At 41.2% G+C, this 15,714-nt stretch overlaps 1 pseudogene; it reads right to left on the bottom strand.

Moving 5' to 3' along the window:
- Positions 1-13,970: 13,970 nt before the first annotated feature.
- On the bottom strand, positions 13,971-14,086 carry LOC139685126 (5S ribosomal RNA; annotated as a pseudogene).
- Positions 14,087-15,714: the final 1,628 nt, after the last annotated feature.

Genomic DNA, 15,714 nt, shown 5'->3' with positions numbered 1-15,714 from the left:
TGTCCCTCACTTTTATACCTATTTTGATGTCAGATGATATGAAATATCTCTTTGGTTGCTTAAGTCAGGTGATGCTTGTCCTCTTTAATCTATGTAACACTCTCTGGGCCTACTAAAATTAAGGCCTAATTTAGAGCTAGCTAAAAGTAAGGCCAAATAAGATGGAAAATGACTTGTAGGCTGAGATAAGGCAGTTTACTAAAGCAAAAGCGAAAGCTTGTGTGTACTCAAGGAGAGAGAAAAATAGCAAAGTTTATTCTCTACTTCCCATTAGCAAGTGGTATTCAGCTACTTCCCAGGAAGCCAGGCTTTTAGCATGCATGGTAGTTTCTTAGCAGACAAACAATGTAAACTGTGAAAGTGCGCCCTCTGTCCTTTCCTAAGCTTTTATAACTGAGCTGGTGTCATATCGTATGGAGTCTTTGGTCAGTTTGAATGAGCTGTCCTGGTTGTGCCCCCTCCCAGGGTCTTGCCCTCGACTAGGGGGAGGGATATTACAGCACTGATGCTATGCCAGTTCTGCCCAGCAGTAGCAAAAAAGCTGATGTGTAATCAACACCTTTCTAGCCATAGGTGCAAAGCACAGCATAGTGATGGCTACTATGGGAAAATGAACTCCATCTCAGCCAGACCAAACACAATGTCAGCCCTTATTCCATAACATTTGCATCATACTTGGATGCCACATGATTTATATATTTTCGGACTATCCCCCATCCTTTCCCAGATAGATACTATTTTCCATTTTTCATGGGCTTCTTCAAGCCCTTCAGATCTTGGGCTCCATTCCATCAATAAGTATACTCAGGACAACAGAAGCAACACAATTGATCATTGAGCACCAACACCAGCCTGGCTCAGGTTATCATTGCACACTCCTTGCTCCTCACAAAATTCATTCTTCATTATCCTGCTACTTTACTTCCTGCAACATACAGCTCACACCCCAGATTATTTTTCTCCCTAGAATAAATCTCCTTTAGGCACACACTGGATCTCCCCATCCTTCTGTATTACCCACATGGCCCCTGAGCAAAGACAACACCATGGATGTGTTTGTCTTTTCCCATGGGAGGAGGAACCCATGATGCCTTCCCCAGCCACTTCCTCAGGTGTAGTACAGGGACCTTGTCTCCTCCCACAGTATGTAGGGGTTTTGTTTGGGCAGGTTAGCAGACCTCCTAGCGTTCACCACCCAAGTGGCTTAGGCTAAATTTGCCTCTCAATGCTTCCATAGCCCATTACTTAGCGCTTGACATTGTCTTCAGCAGTCCATTGTACACCTCAATCTTTCCAGAAGCTTGTAGGTGATACTGGGGATGTGATTGATCCATTTGATGCCATGTTTCTTTCATCAGTAGTTTATAAGGTTATTCTGAAAGTGAGTCCCATTATCTGACTGAATTCTCTCTGGAGTCCCATATTACCACAGAATGTGCCTCTCAAGGCCTAGGATGGTGTTTCGAGCAGTGGCCTGGTTTCCAAGTTGTGTTTCCAGCCAGCCAGTCTTTCCCTCCACCATGGTGAGTATGTAGCTTTTGCTTTGGTGTGTTCATGGCAGTGGTCCAATGTAGTTAGTTTGCCAGGCCTCACTATACTGGAAATCCAACCACTGCCCTCTGTTCCAGGGAGATTTTACTCACAAGGCTTCCTTGTTTGCTGCACATGTTTCACATTTGTGAATAACCTGTGTGATGGCCTCTGTGGTCAGGTCCACCCCACAGTCACAAGCCCATCTGTATGTTGCATCTCTTCCTAGATGTCCTGATGTTTCATGAGCCCATCAGGCTCACCCTTCTGCTCCCAGTCCAAGTCTACCTGAGTTATTCCAGCCTTGGCAGCCTTGTCCATCTGCACATTGCTCTGATGTTCTTCAGTGGTGCGACTTTTGGGCATGTGAGCATCTACATGACACCTTCAGAGTCATGTTTTCTACCAGTGCAGTGATGTCCTGCCACAATGCAACAACCCATATGGGTTTACCCCAGCATTGCCAATTGATCCTCTTCAATTACTGTAGCTACTCCCACAGGGCATTAGCCACCATCCAGGCATCAGTATAGAGGTACAGTACAGGCTACTTTCCTTGTTTGACAGTCTCTAGGGCTAGCTGGTTTGTCTTCATTTATGTAAATTGACTTGTCTCACCTTCTCCTACAGCAGCCTCGATGATATCATTGTGCGTGACTCCACACAGCAGCTTTCAACCTCCAGTGGTTTCCTGCCACTTTAGCAAGATCCTTCAGTAAATAGAGCATAGCCTCTTCCAATTTCTGGTAACTCATTATATGGTGTTGCATCTTGGGCCCAAGTCACCTTTTTGGGCAATTCTCCAAAATCTCTGCCTTCTGGCCAGTCCATAATCTCTTTTAGGATTCCTGGGAATTGGGTTTTCCTATTTGGGCTCGTCGTGTAATCAAAGCTATGCACTTACTCCATGTAGCAATGGTAGTGTGACGTATTGAGGGGATGTTCGCTTCAAACATCCAGTGCAGCACAAGCAATTGCAGTGCCAAGTGGAGACATGCTTCTGTCCCAGTGACTTCTGAGATGACTCAAACCCCCTCATAGGCTGCTGATACCTCCTTTTCAGTGGGAATGTAGTGGGCTTCTAATCCTTGATAAACCTGGCTCCAAAACCCTAATGGTTGACCTTGCATTCTCCTGATGTTCTCTCTCAGGGGCTCCAGCTGTAGTGTAGAGGGTATTTTGCACAGTTGGTCCTGTCTGAACATGCCCAAGAGCTACCACACAGCCTATTTCTGTTTGCTCTACTCACAGGCCTGTTGTTGCTCAAGGCCTCGCTTGAAATGGCTCTTCTTCCAGGTCACTCAATAGAGGGGCTTACAAGCTAACTATAGCCTGGAACGTGCATCCTCCAGAACCTCACAAGGCCTAGGAAAGCTTGTGTTTCCTTCTTTTTAACTGTGGTGTGAAGACAAAGTTGCTATTTTTTTCACTATATCTATGGGAACCTGACAGAGTGTGTCCTGCCATTTTATTCCCAAGAAGTGGATCTCTTGTGCATGTTCCTTTACCTTAGATTGTGTTTCCACCCCTGGGGCAGACAATTCCAGGTATACTGGACACCCCTCCAAGTGAAAGCCAACTGTGGTCTGCACTCTATTTCCAGAGGGATGGAGAAAAATGCATTAGCGATATCAGTGGTGGCACTACTGGGCTGCTTTTGATCCAGCTCATGTTGAAGTTCCAGCATACCTGGCACAGGAGCACTCAGAAGTGCCATGACTTCATTCAGGCACTGACAGTTCACTGTCAGCCTCCATTCTCCATTAGAATTTTGCACTGGCCATCTGGGGCTGTTAAAGGGTGAGTGGGTTCTGCTGATCACTCCTTGCTTCTCCAGTTGAGGAATTAGCTCATGGATGGGAATTATAGGGTCTTGGTTGGTGCAACATTGCCATTGGTGAGCTGTTCTGCTAACAACTGGCACTTGCTAGTCTTCAATTTGCAGCAATCCCACAATTAAGGGATCTTCTGAGAGGACAGGGAGGGTAGATAATTGTTTGATCTTCTCAGTATTCACAATAGCTACACTAAAAGCCCATCAATACTCCCTGGGAAGTACCCTCTTCTGAGGCAGTCAATGCCAAGGATACAAGGCAACCTCTGGGCCTGTCACACTGGAGTGCTTTCCCCACTTGTCCCGTGTTAAACTGACTTTAGCCTTTGATACAGGCAACTCCTAGCAACCCCTGTCACTGAAATCCAGACAAGTTCTGTACTCCTGTGTCTTGCTGGCATCAGTGTGCACCAGTATCTACTAAAGCTCTATACCTCTGTGGACTCAAAGGCCTGGCACACTTGCTCTATACCTCTGTGGATTCAACGGCATGGAATAAGCACGAGGGGACATGTCTGCATGATTTGACTGTTGCAAAGGTCTGTCTGAGCTTAGAAGTTTGTAGGCATAATTTTTCAGGTTACATCAGCAGTAGGAATTTTTCAATGACACCCTCCTAAATGAGATATATGATCCAGAAAAGCATCTGATCTTATACAGAAGGAAGAGGGGAACAAGGGCTATCAGGACTTTATCCAGCTGAACAGAACTCTCTGTCAGGAAAGACTCTTTGAGCAAGAAGCCTGTGTGACCTTAAAAAAATTTTGTAAGATGCTGTAATTCTTCATTACAGCTGCTTCAGAGCAACTACTGTCTCTCTTCTGTACTCACTGTAGATCATTCAGTCAGCAAATAGAGAATAAAATGCCCTGAGGCCAGTAACCTCTAAAGGCTCTTATTAAAATACTCAATGTTGTAATTTCAATGAGCAAAGGGGAGTCGCTAAGAACAGCAGATGGGGAGAGACTCAGGGAAAGAAGAGCCATTTAAGGCTCCTAGAAAGAATGGTTTGCTCCAGAAGGAGGAAGGGAACAGGCCATAGAGTGTAATCAGTCTTGCAACATAGTCATTGGGAAAATGCAAACAAAGATTAAATGAGAGGGAATTATGGACTGTTTATGGATATTCTGGAAGCAGACAAACAGGCTGACTTAATTGGATAAGTTATTCACCATGAATTATTCTTTCCACCTGGACGATTAAAAAGTCTGTTTATCCTTCAGTTATTTTGTATTTCTTCACAGACCTCATAGGTAAATGCAGAACTGGTTTCTTAGGTAAGGCATTTTGATAAAGGAACTAAGTAAACTAGTCAACTTGATTACAATGGCTTCCTGCCCAAGGGCATTTGCCACAGATTACATTGCACAAAGAAATAATTCAGATGTGACTCTGAAACAACCTCTCTTGACTAGCTCTGAACCTTTATTATAAACCTTGTTAAGTGTTTACAGGTACAATGAAAAGTCTCTATCTCATTTTGGCCTGAATAGAGCTACTTCAATTCTCCTTGAACTTTATTTTAAAAATACTGAGTTTTGGCCAAGTAAAGCAGATGTATCTTTATCTATAAAGCTAAGATGTTTTGGCAAGATTGACCTAAACTATGTAGAGAGCTGTTAAGTGATGGTGTCCTTTCAGTCCAGCAAAGGAAAGAAGGAACTGACTTACTCACCGTCCAATTTATTTATCTTCAGCTATTGCACAGAAAGACAATTGCTGTCTAGGGAGAGTCCTGCTTTTCTGGTGCTAAGAAACAGTCAGAGCATGGTTGGTTAAAAAAAAAAAAAAGGCGCAGCATTAAAATTCAGCTCCTCTTTGAACCATTTGGAAAGGCTTTGCTTTCTGCCACATCTAACTTTTCAGTAAAGTGAGATCACAACAAATCAGACACGTTTTTGCCTGTAAGTTGAGTCACCCAGAGCAGTTTATTTCTTCTGAGAGAGAGCAGTTTTCTTCTGAGAGAGAGGATAAAGCTTTGCTCTTGGTCTGATGGTCATGGTCATCTGCCCCTAGCCTGCTAGATCTGCCTGTGCCTCTGTGAGGACACAACTCACCCAGAAACACCTCTTCAGGTCCAAGTTGTGCTTTAGGGTCTCCATGTGGGCTTTTAGCCTGTGTATCTCATGTTAGTGCTCCTTCTGTTATCATCACAGCTCTCCTCTGCATGGGCTTTATTTTTTGCTGTAGCCCACACTAAGTGAAGAAATGACTATGTAGATCACAACACCAGTAATGTTTGGATACTTTATTTGCTAACCAGAGTATTTTGGGTTTTGATACCGAAGATTCTTCATGAGGAGAGATGAGAGTGGGTGACTGATGATAGCTACTTTGCTTCTGAGCCTCCCCACTCCTTGCTCTGTGCCCATATTTCTGTTAAACACTTTTTGTTTCTTAGCAGTTCTTTCCTGGTCACTCGACCCCCACCTGCCTTAGCAGGAAGGTGCAGGGGTCCAGCACTGCAGGAAGGAAGGCTGATGTTCTCCCTTGGGGCTTGCTTTCTCCTTACTCTCGCTTAATGCACAGATGAAATGCTTACTTTCAAATATAGACAGAGATGCCTCTGCTCTGTTTTAGGGGAAGGAAAACAGCAAAGAAGGCATATAATGGAGTGAGGTGTGGTAAAGCTGAAGGTATTTTTGCTTGACACTGTTTTGCAAGCTGTGTGGTTAGTTCATTGGAAATTCTTCAGGTCTTTTGAGAAGGGAGTTGACTACTGACAAAGACAGTCCTGCACGTCCCTGGATCTCAGGAGATATCCACAAGATCAGCTTAGTTACAACTCCTCCACAGTGCAGTGCCTCCAGACTGATGTAGTGCAGTGTGGTGTGGTGCTGTTGGTAGACAACACCAGGGATGCCTCAGATATGCCCCATGCAGAGATCACAGCTATCAGACGCTGATGAATATGGGTATGGGGCCATCTTTCTCCTTAGAGACTTGTAACTACAGCCCTCTTAGTTTGCCTTTCCTGCTCATGAGCTTGGGAATGTAACCTTGGAAAGGCACTTCATTTTGGCAAATATTACCTTTTGTTTTCAAACATTCTTCAGGAATCTTATCAGTAATGCTGAGCAGTTTTTGCATTGCGATAAATTGCCAAAATAGCTATTTGGTTGGGTTATGACTCAAAAGATCTGGCATCTGTTCAATACTCTGCTACCAAGCTCATCTGCAAACGTAAGCAGATCCCTTCTTCTGGCTATAATGCAGTGAGGTGAACTAACAGCAAAGTGGGGGATTTAATCAACTAATGTTTAGCCTGCCCAGATATAGAAATTATCATGGCCCCATGACATGTTAAGAAGTAATGCAGTGAGTTTAAAGAACGTATAAGGTCTGCAAAGCTTCAGCATAGCGCCTGAGAGCAGAGAAAAGGAAGAAACAAATTTCTAGAAAGCTCTATCCAGTCCTGCAGCTACCTGGAGCCTCTTGAAATGTTTTAGTATTTATCAGATCAGGCTGATACATAAGTTTATGTACTTAAAAAACACATGTGTGCCTATGTATTTATAAATGTAGTTGTACAGTTATATAGTTGTGGTCGTAAATGTATGTTACCTTTTAAAGATAGTTTAAAATTCCGTAGTTTATATAGTTCTACACATGCATAACTGGAGAATCACACACACTCTTAAATGTATGTATATTTTTTTCTGTTTTAGAGAAAGAGTGAAGACCACTGCTAGAATAATAAGGATCTCTACTTAAAAAAAAAAACCAAACAAACACAAAATCAGCTGAGGTTTGACTCTCTGCCTTTCTAAATGTGGTGGAAATTAACCAATCTATCCAAAATAAATTGGAGAGAAAGCAGGCCAACAACATAGTTATTGTTACCTTAGGAAACCAGGCCAAAAATCAAGTATAACTTTTCAAAGATTTCTATAGTGCTCATAATCTACCACTTGAATAAACAGAAATAATTCTTTTAAAATATTCTGACAGAAAAATTGTTTTATCCATGTTTACTTTTTACACTCTAATTTCACTAGCTTACTTACTGTGGTTTTCAGTCTTGCCTCTAATCTTCTAGCCCTTTACTCTACAGTTGAAAACAGCTTACAAAAGACCCAGTCAAAAGCTGGCATAACCTCAGACTCAGGTTAGTGATGCATTGGTTCAGCTCCTCCCTAATTATCTGCTTCATCTTTGTCTACAATTAATTTTTAAATGGACACCTGGCTGATCAGTTACTATACTATGGGTTCACCTAGGTGGGCCTAAATTTGGGCTCTGAAGTCTGGACTAGGCCAAAGCTGTCAGCTGACTTGAGCTGGGCTGAGCTAACAGCTGACCTCTTCTAGCCAGTAACTTTGTATTCCATACCACATTATGACATCATCTCCAGGGAAGTAGGAACCAGTGTGGGAGTGGTTAAGGCAGTCGCTTCTCAGCCCTCCTCTTGGGAGGACGCACGATGCTGTCCCAGGGGGGATGGAGAGGACCAGGCCCACCACTGGCTCACAGGGTATCTCAGGAAAGTAAAATGTGTTGTTCTGGGTCTCTCCTTTCTGCTTGAGTTTGTCTCCCTGGGGAATAAGTCTTTTCTTAAGTAATGTGTAGTTAAGACAGTAGAATTTGTGTGTTCGTTAAGAAGTTGAGGTGGGGAACTTGTTGTTGCAGACTTGTGTGAGTGTATATTTGTACTCTCTTCTAATTGTCTCTTTCTTTCTGTAAAAATATATGTAGTTTTAGTATAAACGTGGTTTGAAGTGTTTTTTTTTCTTTCCCCTCTCTTTTCCTCCCTTTCCCTGGTGTTAGGAGGGAGGCTTTTCTCTCTGTGCTTGGGGGGGTTGGCAGTTGCTTATCTCAAACCAAGACATATACCCACCCTGTGAAGTCCCCAAATGACTTTACATGTTTCCCCATGTTTTGATGGATATCTGTGTCCTGAGTCCCTCAGCCATTGTTGTGTCTGTATGTGTGTCCTCAGCCCCTAAGCCATTTTTGCATCCAACTCATTACCTCTAGCACTGTGGCCTCAAAACTGACATCTCAGTTTTGGAAAGGCTGCTTGGTGCAGGACTAAACTTTAAATGAACAAGTCCTCAATCATCTTTCAGCCAATACATAGAATCTTAGAATTATTAAGGTTGGAAAAGACCTCTAAGATCTTCAGTCTCAACATAGAATAGGCACAAAGGCTCATGTTCCTTTCCTTGTGTTGTCCCCAAAATACACCAAAGAATACTATAGAAGTTGAGCACATGAAGAAAGAAGAAGATTCAGAAACCATGTAGAATGTGAGGAAAGGGCAAAAGCTATTATTATCTATGTCAAGAATGAAGTTTTCTTATTCTGAAAAGGAATGTGGATGCATTCCTTGTCGCTAAGGAAGCTTATCCAAAGTCTTGCTCAGACTCTCTGTGAAAGGAACAAGCTCTTCCATCACTCTTCAATTCCAGACTGCTAGCACATCCCATCCATACATTTTCAGCAGCGGTCATAGGACTTACAGCATTGACTGGGAACATTTTCACTAAAGAGAGGTCCAGTAGTGTTACTTCTCCATTCCACTGAAAATTTTATGGGCAGAATTCCCAAATGTGGCAAAAAATGCAGGACTGAGCTGCTGTAGACAGATTGTCATCATCAGGTACTCTGAGCACTTCAGGTGCTTTGAGCACTATCCTGCCAGAGCCTCCAGCCTGACTCTAGTGATATTGGAGAATATTGAAGGAATTCAACACCTTGTATACAGGGCTTGGCCTAAATAAAGTCTTTGGATGGGGCAGTTCAATATGACCACTTTCAAGGCATGAAAGACACCCTCTAGGCTTCCATAGATGATGCAATAGATATTAGGCTAACCAATAAAGCTGAGAAACATTTTGTTTTGGAATAGTGACAGATAATTTCAAATAGCCTTTTGAAAGTTTACATATTCATGAAAATGTCAGTTTTGTATGACAATTTTTAGTGAACAAGGGTTGGGAGTACTTACTTCCAACAGGTTCCCATTTCTTGTGACTTCTCAACCACAGGAACCAGTGCAAAAGGTTCCTCCTAGAACCTCACCCAGACATGAGTTCCCTTCCTTTCCTTTCTTAATTCTACATCTGTGACCTTCATTATCAAACAGAAGCTAATCTTCCAGGGTTTCTTGCTCAGCAGCCATATTTCCAGGAATAGGTGGTGTCTGTGCAGCATTCTGATGTGACCATTTATTAAATTCTGTGTGCTGGAACTGCTTATATTTCACGTGGTTGCTTACATGCTGTGCAGGCACTGGCTTTTTGTCACATATATGTCCTGTTGTCGTAGCCTTTGTGCACCTTGTCCTGCCTATTGCTCTTCTCTCCATCTCCTCCAAGATCCTGCCTCAACTCTAATGAACAGTGTCTAATGACAGAAAACATAGAAGCTGAAAATATTTACAAAGTCCCAAGTCTACTATGGAACTGAAAAGTCCAAGCACTTTACTCATTTTTCCTGTGGAACTGAAAAGTCCAAGCACTTTACTTATTTTTCCTGTATCATATTTCTTTAGGTCTTCCTACTTTTCAAATTACTTTTGTAAGCAAATAGGGATGAAGGCAGCTTTTTGCTTCTGGTTTTGCATCTTGTTGCTCATTGTGGGTTGTGTTCAACCAAAACATAATAAGCTGCTTTTGTACATAGTAGCATAAAGCAAAGTTAAACTGTGCCAATCTGAAATAAGCATCATGATTTTTGAAGCTTATTGGTAGTCTCATCCAAGTTACTAATTGATCAGAACTACCAGAATAAATGACTGTTTAAGGTTTTGTGCACTTCTCAGTGCTTCAGTAGATATCCTGTCAACTGCAGAAAATAAACTTTTGCCTGAGGGTATTTAGTTGCATAAAGAAACTATTAACCCAGCAGCATGTAGGCTGGGCTAAAGGCAAAACAACCATTTTTGAGGGTATGAGTTTCTCTTCTTGGTGATACTGCTAGTTCTGGATCTGACAACTTTTTTTTAATCTGGTCACAAGCCGAAAAGCAGACAAGGATATTTTTGCATTTCTGTCATTCAATGTTGTGAATTACTTTGCCATAATCCTGTTCCTCTTTACAAGAAATGAGCTACTCTGATTCCACTTGTGAGCACACATGGAATTAGGAAAAGCCCAGTGATCTCTAGATACATTTGTGGCCACTCACATTATGTTTTAATGATTTTAGAGGGTAATTCAGTCTCCCTCTTATTTAGCTGCTAGTTTTATGGGAGCAAATTGCACAAAGAAAAGCATCTTTGAAATATTGCATGATATTAAATTGATTTAGGTCCACAAAATTTCATTAAATCAAGAATATCAGATGAGATTATGTAGATAGAGAATGAGCAAGAGAAGGTAAGTATGGTTTAACTTAGTGAAACACCTTAAAATGTCTCAATCAGTGAGTGGAATAACACTCAATGGAATCAGCACGCTGTTGAAGGTTAATTTTTGCAGTGCAGCCTTAGCCTAAATGCACCCTCCCTGCTGCTGTAATCTGTATTGGTTGGCCACAGATTCTTCAAAGATGAAACATTGTTCTCTCCTGAATTTCACATTTATTAAAAGATTTCATCTTCTCCTATGCAGTGTTTGCATCGCAACACAAATCTTCAGCTTGCTTTGACCCTGACACCATTTTATAGGCTTAATAATAATAAATCTATGTCCTGAAATAGTTTTTGCAGATTACAGCAATCAATCAAAATTCAAGGAGCCTTAAACCATTAATGTCATCGGCAGTGATCCAGCACCCTGGGAATCCATCTAAATCAGCCATTATTACTGAAAATGCTCCTTAAGAGCCTTAAGATAAAGGTAGTATTTGGGAGCATAAATTGGAATTCTATTTTTATCAGCCATGGAATGATTTTCGTGGTGATTTTTTGTATCTCTTTAGAACAAGACAAAGTCAGAACAATTTCTTCTTTTGCCTCATGAAGATCTTTTGGTTATTGTAATAGAAAAACAGAGGTCAATACATAGAAAATTGCTTTACCAGAGTGTGAAACTGAAGTATTTGTTATGCAAAGGAGTCTCTGGATTTTTTGAAGGGAAAGGAAAGAGCTGCTGTCATAAGCCCTTATTGTACTTCATGTTGAGACATTTCTACTTCAAGTAAATGCTTCTAAGAGAAGCTGTGCCCACTTTATATGACTGCAGATGTATACGGGATTGGTAATTTCACATTCTGAAGTTATGTGATGTGAAGAAATAATGCAGGAGTTCAGGACAAAGATTTTATTCACTGAGAGATACATATATAACTCTTTGTCTTGGGATTTTCTGTAGACATCCATTAGCTGGAGCCTTAACACATAAAATCTATGAAAATAATGTAACACTGCAGAACTCAGATACCTCTTTCTGTTAGGGGTAAAACTCTGTTTATTTTTGGTTTGTGTGTAGATGTTTTTTAAATAGTTTTCTTCTACCTCTTTTAATGTGATGTTTTTAATATTATTTTTTACTTAACTTTTCAATTTAAGTATGCTAGTGAAAAAGAAGGGTCATGTGCTTTGGAGTAGAGTTTTTCAAAGTGTCTAAACTGTGTCCTGCTGATTATTTTGCCTAATGTGCTCTGACAGCTTGTTCCCAACTACCTGTGAGCACACAACACACCTCAAACACATTAATGCGGGCTTTGTGATCAGCATTGTGCTGAGGACAGATATGATTTTCTAAAGACAAAATCTCCATCTCTAGTGGGAATGGATTCTAGGTACCATTGAAGACTAGGTTGTGCTCGAAGATTTGCTAAAGCTAGCTGATTGCCTGGCACCTAAGTGCAACGAGCAGTGCTGAGGCAGGCCAGCAGTCTCTGTCTTCAGCAATCAGGGGACCTCCAGCTGGATAGCAATAGAACATGCTAGCAAACTCAAAGTCAAAGGAAAAATATTTAAGTCAAAGTACCATAGATAGCATTGTAAACCAGCTAATCAGACCGTCCCTAAGAAAAGGCATTTCTGAAAAGGGAGTAACACTTTTTCCCCTCAATGACCTAATTCATCCACAGGTGCAGCCACACTGTTCCATTGTTGAAGATTCAAAATTCCCTCAAAAGAGAACAAACATGAACTGCGTGGGCTATTTTGAACCTTCATACTTATGACAGAAAAAAGAATACAGGTAAAATTCTCTGTCAAAAAGTATGTTGTGTAAGACTCACTAAAAAGCAGCTTAAGTTTTTATCTAATTCAAAGAAAATATGTCTACAGACAGGTTTTCAGCCTCACATTTCACACGGAAAAGCAGAATGTGCAAGGGGATAATTTTCTGGTTGTCTACTTGTGACAAGCACTCCAGTCTCACTTGGTGGCTCCCTATTTTTGTAACTGCTTAAATTCCCTAATAAAAGACTAGTTGCAGTTTTGCACTTGAAATATGATGTTGACATTATGGTCTGATGATAGTTCAAACAAAGCTTCAAGGTGTTTGGGGAAAAAGGTTTCCACAGCTGGTTCATTTCCAGAGAGAGATCTCTAAACTCTGCTGGTCGTCAGAAGGACGATAAGTTATGTGGACCTGGATTATAGTTTATGGACTTTAGGCAGTAAAGTGAGACATTTGTAAGGCAAAAACAAACAAGTATTGTTCTGTCTCATCTATTCTGTGAGTTAATGGAGGAATAATGTATGGATATCATAACCTAAGGAGCATGTATCTAAATCACCTTCTGTTGTTCTCCCCTTAACCTTGTATTTCCTAAAATGACACACTTGACCTTTTACATCTTTTAAATTGGATAGAAGTGTCTTTTGAAAACAGACAGGCAGTTGTGACCTTGACAATGTCAAATAATTTTATCTACTAATTTAACTGATTTTCATTTGGGACTGCAACTCTCCCTGAGCTAGGTGGCTCTTAATGGGGCCTGCTGCTGTGGTTGGTGATGCAATGAGCTATAAATGCAACCTTTTACCATTCAAGTGAAAGCAGTTACTGTAAAAGTGTTTGGGTGACAAAGCCCATCAATTGAATAATGTAGCCCATTCTACATCTGAAACTTTGCTACAGGAATTGCAGTTAAAGAATGAAGATGCCAAAAAACCAAAAAAGTCCCAAGTTCACAACTTTGGAGATGGATAGGTGCTACTTTGATGCAGTAGCAATGAGAAGCTAAGGTTTTAGTAGGTTCTGTCTGAGGAAAGTTTCGTAGACATACTAAACAAAATCATTTGACTGAGGAGGAAAGGCACTTGAGAAGGAGACATTTAATTTCTTGGAGTTCATTGGATTCCCTAGTGTCACAATTTTGTGGCTGTTCTAAGTTCTGTCTCATGGCTGCTACCCACGTGACAGGACAAATGCATGTTTCTCTGGGTTCTTCCTTTTTTACATCTCTGTATCTAACACCTATCACATCGTATGGGACTGCTTCACACTCTGTTCTACAGATCTAACTAATGGTTGTGAGATCAGTATGTGAAGTGGTGGTGTGATGTCATCATCATGGCCAGGCTTCATGAACACAGATGTGGGAAGGGCATTACCCACATGGGTGTGCCCTTCCAGCCTGTGCTGTGGATTTTGTAGGTGAGGCACAGCATGCACAGAACTGGCCCCACCATTTAACTCCTAAGGTCCATCTCCCACAGGCGAGCAAGCTTGGACAGTGACAGTGACGTCCTCAGGACTAGAACCTACAGCCCCCGGTATTCCCAGGAGGTCTCCCATCCAAGTACTAACCGGGCCCGACCCTGCTCAGCTTCTGAGATCTGCTGGGATCAGGCGTCAGGGTGGCATTGATCCAGACAATGATGAAACCCATGGACCTGGGCAGTAACAGAGCTCAGTGATGCCAGATAATGGCCTAATCCTCAACTGAGGATAAAGCTATCTTCTTTCTGGGTCACATTTTATCTTCAGCAGAACAAGCAAAGGCTAATGAAATACTCGCATTCTCCAAACAGGTTTGGAAGACAGAAATACCTGGTAGGTCTTGGAAAGAACATTTGGACTCTGAACAGGTAACTCTCAGACATAGTATCTCTGCTCTCAAAGGAGTGTTATCTTGTCTGAAGGAAATTCTAATTTGCACTGAGTTGTATTTCTATGCAATCTAAACAGGAAGAGAGTATTTCAGAACTGTGATGTCTGATATGTATGGACTGCTTTACTTAAGAACATTTACTCTCTTGCCTAAGGTTTGACCTTCCAGTTCTGACTGTCTGGTTCTGGAAATCTGAAGGCTTTGATCTGTGAATTCTCATCTTTCATCTACACTGAAAATGGAGACATTAATACCTGCACAGCAGGGGAGAAAAGAGGAGCAGGATCTCCTGAGTATGCTACATGGCTGTGTCATAGAAGGCATAGATGGTCATTCTGGCAACTGACTCCATCCCAAAGGTTCTAACTGTCTTGCTTCTTTTAAGGAGCAGCCCTGATTCTGTAACATTGCACTCCAGTGAAACTGCATAAAAGAAGTTTGTTGAATCAGTGACAATGTTCATACTACAGTACATAAATTAAGGCATAGATTTTCAAATCTACATTTAATTTTTACTAATGCATGTATTCAAAAAAGCATTTCTTTCATTTAGTTAACCATATGCATAAAATGTCTCTAAGAGCTGAACTTTGATTGTTGATTGTATTTCATCCTGTTCTACATTCTTGCAGATTTGTACCATAAAGAAATCAGTGAAAAACTCAAAACAGTGTGCTCTTCCTGGAAGTGAATGAAGAAAAATTACTATAGAAAGACCTAGCATAAAAGTGTGTGTGTCTTCCAAAATAAACCAAACCTGGCCTTTCTAACTTTGGATTAGTTCAATCTTAGCAGATTTCAACTTCTTTATTTCCAAGTTTCACACTCCAGAAGACTCAAAATCATTCTGTTGCTTCAGGTAGCTTTGTGGGTCCCAGCACTATTTACAAGTTATGCCGTAAGGTACACCTTCCCTTCAAGTGCACAGCACAGCCCAATGTCCAGTGATGGTTAAGAAGCTTCTCAGGAATATCAAGAACCACCTGTAGGAGCAGTTACAGGTGTGAGGTCTTGAGGGACTTGAAATATTCTGGGCTACTCAATGAATATTTCTATATAGAGGAACAAGGCCTTTCAGATCTGCTGCAGCTATAAGATAATGAGTCCAGCTTACAAGCTGTTAGATTATGTTAAAGACCAAATCATAAAGTGGGTAAAAAGGTAAGTATAGTCATATAAAAAATCTTCAGAAATTCTAGAGGCTTTTCTGCTCCCAATCTGCAAACCTAAACCACTTCCTCAGTGAGCTGGTTCTCTTAATATCTGGCTCAATCCTTCAGATTATTTCCTCACTGGATGATGATCAGGGAAGAAAAGCAAAAGTGAAGGCAGAATGGTGATATGGGAGAGAGCAGTACTTACACTATTCTCATTATTGGGAGGTTAACTTA

Source organism: Pithys albifrons, chromosome Z, assembly GCF_047495875.1.
Source record: "Pithys albifrons albifrons isolate INPA30051 chromosome Z, PitAlb_v1, whole genome shotgun sequence".
NCBI classification, from domain to species: Eukaryota; Metazoa; Chordata; class Aves; order Passeriformes; family Thamnophilidae; genus Pithys; species Pithys albifrons.
Note: the sequence above shows the minus strand (reverse complement) of the source record. Positions and strands in the feature narration are given on the sequence as shown.